Source organism: Ovis canadensis, chromosome 12, assembly GCF_042477335.2.
Source record: "Ovis canadensis isolate MfBH-ARS-UI-01 breed Bighorn chromosome 12, ARS-UI_OviCan_v2, whole genome shotgun sequence".
In the NCBI taxonomy this organism is placed as follows: Eukaryota; Metazoa; Chordata; class Mammalia; order Artiodactyla; family Bovidae; genus Ovis; species Ovis canadensis.
The window spans coordinates 36,226,461-36,235,165 of NC_091256.1; the positions used below are offsets into that span (position 1 = coordinate 36,226,461).

Genomic DNA, 8,705 nt, shown 5'->3' on the forward strand with positions numbered 1-8,705 from the left:
TATATATATATGGCGTTTGCTTTAAGAACTTAAAAATTTAAAAATGTTAAAATAAAAAAAGAAGAAAAAGAAAAGAAGGAAAAAAACAAAACAAAAAAAGAATGATGGTAAAAATAGTAAAGGTATATCTGGGACTTTCTCTGATGTTGTTGTTGGCAGTGTGGGGTCAGTTCATTTTCAGATAGTTCCTTGGTCTGGCTTATATTTCTTAAGGTCTATCCTTCCAAGGCGGTTCCCTCTGTTTTAGCTTCTTCTGTTTGCTGGTCTATTCAGTGTCTGTTTTCCACCCTGATATAAGGGGGACTGTGGTGGACACTTTATTTTTTTTTTAGGCTCACCTGTTCAGTCTCACTGTGGGAAGGGAGAGATGCTGCAAGCAAATAACACTGGCGTGTGTTCGTAGTGTCTCAGCCCTGCTGGGCCTGTCCCTGCTCAAGGCGTGCACCGCTCAGGCTCTAGGTTGCTCCACCAGGAACCGTCTGAGGCTGGCCCTGGGCTGCATGCACTTCCCCGGTCTAAGCCGCTCAAGCTCAGGCACTCAGAGGCGCAGACTTGGTTGGGCCTGCGTTTTGTTCTCTTCCCAGGTCCAAGCAGCTCGGTAGTTTGGCGAGCACGGTCGCTGTGACTTATTGCCTTTCCTGTCCCTGCTGCTCAGTTTTCTGGGTGTACAACTGGCGCCCCTTTTTAGGCAGATGGTGACTGTCCAGAACACCAAGAAGTCTTAATTAGCAAAGAAACTTGCTTGTAGTTTGGAAGTTTTTCTGGGGCTGCGATTGCCCCCTTGCGGCCCTTCCGGCTCTGTCTGCCTGTCACCAGAGGGGGATGGTCTGCAGCAGGCTAATTCTGTTCCATCCTTTGTTCTGTGAGCAATCCTGGCGGTGTCTTATGTTAGAGCTTTTTGTGTGGTAGCTATCCCACAGTCTGGTATGCTAGCCCAAGTTAGTTCGCTCTGGTTACACTCGGGGCATTCCGGCCCGATCCTTAAAAAGCACTGCAGCCCGCGTTTCCCTGCCTAGCCCCCACTTGCTAGTGGCGGATGCAGGTGTCTGTGCTGCTTCTCCACTGGGGGAGTTACGGTTGGGCTTGTAATCTGTTGCTTTTAATTATTTATTTATTTTTACTCCGTTATGTTGCCCTCTGTGCTTCCAAGGCTTGCCACAGACTCGGCAGTGAGAGTTTTTCCTGGTGTTTGGAAACTTCTCTTTTTAAGACTCCCTTCCTGGGACAGAGCTCCCTTGCTACCTCTTTTGTCTCTTTTTTCCATGTTTTATATTTTTCCTACCTGTTTTTGAAGACAATCATCCTCTTTTCTGGGTACCTCTGATGTCCCAGAGGTTGATGTCCTCTGCCAGCATTCAGAAGTTGTTTTGTGACATTTACTCAGCGTTGAAATGTTCTTTTGATGAATTTGTGAGGGAGAAAGTGGTCTCCCCATCCTATTCCTCCGCCATCTTAGGACCGCCCCTATTCTTTCTCTTAGAAGCCTGGTGTCAAAGGCAATAATAGAGTCTCCTTCATTCTGGCTATTCAGTGGGGCTTCCAAGGGCCCTCAAGGCATTGAAACAAAGGCTGAATGAATTTGAGCACGGCCTCCAACCACATCTTGTCATTCATGACTTCCTCCACAGGGTTATCTCTGACTCCAGCCTCCATGTTTCAGCAACACTCTGATCCCTGTCCTGGAATGGAGTTGCTTGGATGGTCAGAGCCCAGACGCCCTAAAGAAATAATTTACTGGTAAAAATTTAATTTCTTGATAGCGCTCTTTCTAAAGTTTTTCTACTTTGATATATTAAAATGTGATACCCTGTTTTTTCTTTTTAATTTGGATTTCTGTGATGAATAGCAAATTTGAACTTTGTGATAAGCCTTACAAATGGCAACTCTGGCAGGATTCTTCTTCACTAAGACTGACACCTTGACCACTTGGTTACTCAGGGGGCAGCTTGCCTGCCAGCTGACCAGACCCAGTGGCCACAACTGGGACCCTTTTGTCCCTGGTCTCCTCCTGACACGGACAATTAGCCAGAGTGCCGCGACCAGGTAAGGAACAAGAGACTTTATTGACCTCTCTCCCCTTCCCTTTCTCTTTCCTCTCCTTAACCCTTCCTATCCTTCCCCTTTTTTCTAGTCCCCTGGTCCTGGATGCAGGAAGCTGGTCAAAGGGCATCAGCCTGGGCTGAGGATTGGAAACTGATCACCTCCTCTTGGCAGAGAGTTCTGGTTCTGGTCTGGTCTGATTTCTGGTAGAGCCAAGCTCCAGTCCTCCCTTCTCTGGAGGCCCAGGGTAAAGTCCCATAATGCCTGGGCATCTGTAGGTGGCAGGAGACATCTGTGAGGCCACCTCTTTCACCCCCCTCTCTCACCTCCTGCCCCTTCTTCTTTCAACCTGGCTTCCTTTCCTCCCTTTGAAATCTTTTATGTTAGTACTTGGATCTGAAGTTCTGTGTCTCTGTAGGAGGTTTTCTGAGAGACTGTATTCTTGTATTTAAGGGAGTGTCTGATGTGGACTGCCAGGTTTATATGTGTGTGTTTTAACTCTGTGTTCTGTGTTGTTATTTTTGATGGCCATTTTGCTTTGTCTGGCCACCATTTAGTTTAGACCTGCCACCATTTTATTAGAACTTGATTTTCTTTCCCTGTACCTTGAGACCAGGGCTCTCAGGAACACTTATCTAGATCATCTCTAACTCCTGAGACTGAGGGAAAAGGGGGAAAAGACTTTAAAATTTTTACTTATTTCAACTTTTTTTTACAAACTAGTAAATTTTATACTGTAATATCTAATTCATGACTAAACTTAGAAAATGAAGCTAGATCTTGCACTGTGTCTGTCTAAATATGTCTTGGTATGTCTTTGTCTCAGTAATATTTTTGAGGTTAATTTGTAAATGAGCTCTATTTATTTGGCTTAAAAAAAGGTAAGTGCTTACAAGTCAAATAATTCTAAATTAAACAATAAATTCCAGGTTCATGTGAACTGGGAAATATTCAGTATTAAATACCTGATATTAATGTTTGTTTGTTGACCTATCTAATATAGACATGTCTTAGAGTAATTGACATTAAGTAGAATATTTTCATTGTACCTAGGTTTAATATAAGTTAAATATTATATCTGTTACAAGTTTGTCAACAAGGAAATTACCTCGAGTGAAGAAACTTCTATAAAAATGTAAATGAGATATGAGCTTTAATATAAACTCTATTAAGAATAATTATTCTTTAGAAATATCTGTCTAAAATAGTCTCTCCAGATTGGTGTAACTTAAATTTCTAAGGGTTATGCCAAGTGTGCTAAGTGTTGGAAGTCTATTGAATAGCTAGGTCATTTCCAAATAAAATAAGATTTTGAAACATTTACTACTAAACACTAATTTCCTTTTACAGAGAAACTAAAGAGATTTGGGACTATAAATGAATAATGTTTGGTGCCATCCTAAAATGTTCTAAGAAAGCAAGGATTTTAGAAATTATCACTGGTATTTATGCTCACCAATCTATAAAATGCTAATATAAAAGTTAGTTCTTGGTTGCTAAAGGAAAGTAGGAAGTACGTTTTCAGTAAAAAAAAAAAAGAAGAAGAAGAAGAAAAGAAAGAAAATGGTATGAAAAATGCTAAAAAGAGTTATGCATGATCAGGATTTTCTAAAATTGGATTACAATTAGTTAGGTAAATGGATTTTGTTAGAAATGACACATAAGAAAATGTTAGAAAATGGCCATAAGAAAACTGGTTAGAGCCAACTAGGTCCAAGATGGCGGAGCTGACTTTCACTAGACCTTGAGCCTTGGTATTTACGCCCATTGTGACATATCAACAAGTTAAATGATACACCCATCAACATTGACTAAACCTGACCAAATGTTCTAAACCCTTTTAATTTATCTTTTTGATAAAACTTCCTAAATAGAACTCTTTTGAAGTTATTTTGACCTCTAGCTAACTTTGGGGTGCTTCAGAGGGCCCCTGAAACATCCCAAAAAGAGATATTAAACTGTGTTTATTTGGTTGGTTAAATTACATGAAAAAGATTATCAGATAAGTAATAAATCCACTCATGTTATAATGTATGGTAAAATTACTAATACAGATATCCTAGAAATTATATGGAGTTCTTAACATTCTGATATGTCCTGGTATTCTAATGGAAAACCTGATGACTTCACAAAAGTTAACAAAAGGACTGAATGAACCAGCTGATATGTTTATAACTTTTATGGTTTCTATCTGAAAAATTATGGGTTTGCATCTTAGGTTTTCAGGGAGTAGGGAAAACCATCCTCTCAAACTAATTATGACAATACTTTGGTAAAATTAAACGTTATAAACAAAACAATTATATTTTCACTCTATCTGACTCCTCCAAAAATTGGAAATTTTTAAGTTTCCAATAAGTTTATCAAATGAGTTAGGAAGGTTATCCCACAGGTACAAAAATCTCAAGAAATTTTTGAGACCTTAAAAAGGGAAGAATTCACCTAGATTTGTTAGGCAAAATCTGTGATAAGCCTTTGGTGTGAATTCCCCAGCTCTGTTTTATTTTAAAAGTTCATTCTGAGACTCTATAAATGCTTCAGCAAAATAAAAAGTCTATAATCAATTATGGTTATATAAATCATCAGACCAAAATTAGTGAGAACAGACCTATTTTGCAAACAAACTAGCCTTAATTTGGTTATATTTGATAAAAATGAGGGTAACTTTAGGGAGAAAAAGATATTTCAAAAAATGTTAAATCCTAGTTTATTAATGGAGGTCTGCATCTAGTAAGACTCATCTCTTAGATAGTTCTTTGCTGTTAAGTGATATTAATGTAAAATTTAATTGAATTCTTAAAGAACACCCTAAGTTTGTTTCTGAAGCTTATCTCAGTAATCTATCTTTGGATGAAGATCAGATGCCTCATGACCTGCAACCAGGACTGGAAAAAGACATAATTTAAGGGACTGTCTCCAACCTGGATGGAAGGACTTTTTTACAGGTTCTCTTGACTAGCTCATGCACAATGAAACTGAAGGGAAATTAACTCTTAGACTAATTCCCACTTCCAAAGGCCCCTACACTGGATTTGTCTATAGAGAAGACAGCTGACCTGATCTCACCTTAAAATGATGCTCAAGCAGGAGAAACCACACTACACCAGGATGAGAAGACAACATCAGAGGTAGACAGCTTGCCCAAGATGCTGGACCTGATTTGTATGATCATTTATGTTTTCTTGACTTCTTAGACCTTTGCATATAAATCAAACGCTTTTCTATCATAGGCCTGATTCTATGCTAGTTTTAGAAATCAATTCAATTGTTGGGTTTGTGGCCAATTACCTGTGTCTAGTTCTGGGTTACCTTGGTAAATTTCTCTACTACAAGACTCTAACTGGTTGGCCCTGAGAAAATTTACTTTAAAAAATAATTATAGTCATATTCACTGTGACCTATAGTCATAGGTCACTGTGATATTACTAGATGGGATCCCCACACCTGGCCAATTAATAATGTCTGCTCTGACTCTGGCCATAAATTTGAACTTTTCTCTATTACTCAAGCTCAAACAGAGCAACAAGAAAAGTTTCAGCAAAAGAGGAAAAAATCTCCCACACTTCTGAGATGGATTTATAAAGATAACACCAGGCTATGGTAATTTAGGTTTAAAGTCGCCTCTGTGTTGGAAACAATTAAATCATACTAAGGACAATCAGTCTAGTAACACTAGGAAATGGGGCTATGTGCCTTATAGACAGTGCCAATATATAATTTCCCTGGAAGATAAAGATTCTACAGAGCAGAGTAAGTCAGATGACCTGAGATATATCTGGGCTACATCTAACGGAAGTTCTTACCTTAAGTCTTACTTGTGACTTTACTAATACTGCTGGCTATGTTATTTGTCTTTCACCTGTTTTACAAAATTGCTGTTTCTTACACTGTCAAATGTGTGTCTGAGGCCTCTAATAGAATAATATATAGTCCCATATGAGATCGATGATGGTAACAGTATAACTCTAGATAAGGGAAGAAGCAACAAGAGGGAGTAAGAGGCTAGTAAGAAAGGAAGTCCAGAGAATTTTGGATATTGTTTTATGGCCTAGTCCAGTAACAGCACATTGAGTGGCCTGTCAACAAAATCTTTGCCAAACCTGAGAATGGACATTCTCAGCACCATGGGATAAAATGGTCATGAAATGTGCCCCGCCCCCCATCATGGTCAAGTTTATGAGCAAAAAGGGGCTCTGCCAACTGAAGACTGACACTTGCCATCTACATCTACAAAGATTAAATCATGGCCGCTGCAACTGCTGACTTTCAATGCCCCTGAAAGGAGTTCAGGGTGAAAATCAGGAATGAGGCACTCTGTGCTCTGGGAAAAACTGGCAGAACAGAGGCCTTCAGATAGTTAGATCTTTTCAGGAGAAAATTTTATGAGTCCCAATTCTTGCATCTTCTCATACCTAGAGAAACACTGACGTCATTAATGGTGAAATTTGCTTTGGCTATTAAGGAAAAGTTTACAATTAAAAGTCAAAACAGAGTAGCTATGGTTCAGATATGCTGGGAAATAACTAGGTGATGCTATGGGTGTACTTTCAGATTAGACCTTGTATCACTAAAGCCTTGAGTTTTCTGAGTCGTGTCAGGCTTGGATGCCACCATTCTCAAAACAATGTCTGCTGGAAGCTAGTGACTGCAACCTTACTTTTTATAAAACCAGACAACTGGCTACCTGGCTATAAGTCTCCCTGAAGTGCCAGGTCCAGACTGGGTTTCAGGCCTATTCTTCTAAAAAGAAATGAGATTTATTTTGTCTACTAAATTCCAGTTATCACTCCTCCAACTACTTCTAATTGGGTCTGTTACACCAAAATGGCAGACCAAGGGATTGAGATTTTAATCATACAAGACTCAGATCTAGAACTCAGAACTCAGAAATACTTCCAATTCAGTGTCTACACTCCAAGCTGAGGCAGTCCTATGCTCCATTTTGACAGGAAGTTATCACAGTCATAGTTGCCTAGTTCCCTAAATTAAAACTGAATAGAACCCTGTGAGGCTCTGGAGTAGAGATCTGTTCTGTGTTCTCCATTTCTTGTCTGTAAGATATAGGCTTCATTCAGCCTCCCTGACCTTCCCTGAGTTCCAAAGGGTGGATTCAAAGAATTGCTAATCAGGGAAGGGAGGGGATGCAGAAACTGGAGAAACAATCAAAGGTTGGCACAGCCTCCAGACGGAGTCCTGGTTCCTACTCAAAGAAATATGCATAACAATGTCTTTGAACCCCCACCCAGGTGGAGGATGGGAACTTCAGACTGAGCACAAGATTCCTGGAGCACAGCTCTGTTGCCTCACCACCAACCAATCAAAAAGGGTCACAAACCCTGCAACCCTCACCCCAAATGTTACCTTCTGTTTCCAGGGACCGGAGATGACCATCCTGTTAGATCTCCAGTTTGGACCCTATCTATTTCATGTCTGAGAGGGGCTAACAATTTCAAACTAAATTGCTCTTATTATAAGGGTGATGCTGGTTTCAGGCAAAAAAAAAAAAAAAAAAAAAAAACCTTTACTTAGATCTGGTAGAGACAGACTTCTGCTCTGCTAGGCAGGCCTACACCCATGCTCAGCAGGAAGAAGTTACAGAAGAAAGAGACCTCCGCCCCAATTTCCAAGAAGTATCTTGAGTATGAAGTCTCTCAGAGGGGATTTGTTAGGGGAAGCACACTGAAACCACCCACCCTGGCCAGGCACCATAGTAACCATTTGCATGAGTTGTTTTATGACAGGAGATCCTGATAAGGAATACTGAACTAATAAGCCATGACCAACCAGAAGAGTTCAGGAAAGTTTGAAAGGAGACACCGCGTGTCTGTCCACTTCCCAGAATCTCTCAAACTAGCATCCATCTTGGCTGAGTAATGCGTGTGCCACCAGGAAAGACTTAAAATGATTGGCCAAGACCATCCGGAAACTAATCCCATCACCATAAAACCTGAGACTGAGAGCCACGTGGTAGAGCAGTTCTCCTGGGTTCCCTTACCCTACTGCTCTTCACCTGGGTGCCCTTTCCCAATAAAATCTCTTGCTTTGTCAGCATATGTGTCTCCTTGGACAATTCATTTCTGAGTGTTAGACAAGAGCCCAGTTTGGGGCCCTGGAAAGGGTCTGCTTTACTTCAACATTACTATTATTATAGGTTCTCCTAGAGTTGAGAAAGTTCTTTATAAATTAAAGCAAAACATTTTGCTGTATTTAGCAGGACTGATTCCCTTTAAGTTTTATACACTGTTTAAGATTTGTCAAACTATTTCATTTCTTATGTCAAGTCTAGCAAACTTTCCATTTGTGAATTTTCCACCGGGCTTATGCTCAAGTTAAATTTTTGTGGCTTTCCAAAAAAGGGTACATATTAATTTTTTATTCCTTCTAGACATTTATGATGACATTTGATTCATTATTCCCATAATTCACCTGAATTCAAAATGAAGAATGGTATTAAGTAAACATGGGGACGACAGAGGATGAGATGGTTGGATGGCATCACCAACTCAATGGACATGAGTTTGAGTAAACTCTGGGAGTTGGTGATGGACAGGGAGGCCTGGCGTGCTACAGTCCATCGGGTCACAAAGAGTCGGACACGACTGAGAGAGTGAATTGAACTGAACTGAATTTAATTTCTCCCAAATGCTCTTTTCCCAAATATCAAC

At 40.0% G+C, this 8,705-nt stretch overlaps 1 long non-coding RNA gene across 1 annotated transcript; it reads left to right on the plus strand.

The window, feature by feature from the left end:
* The first annotated feature begins 1,638 nt into the window (after window positions 1-1,638).
* Window positions 1,639-8,091, plus strand: LOC138415872 (uncharacterized). The gene is made up of 4 exons (XR_011247432.1): window positions 1,639-1,737; window positions 1,939-2,043; window positions 5,058-5,168; window positions 7,287-8,091. It is a non-coding gene; the product is annotated as an uncharacterized lncRNA (long non-coding RNA).
* The last annotated feature ends 614 nt before the right edge of the window (window positions 8,092-8,705 follow it).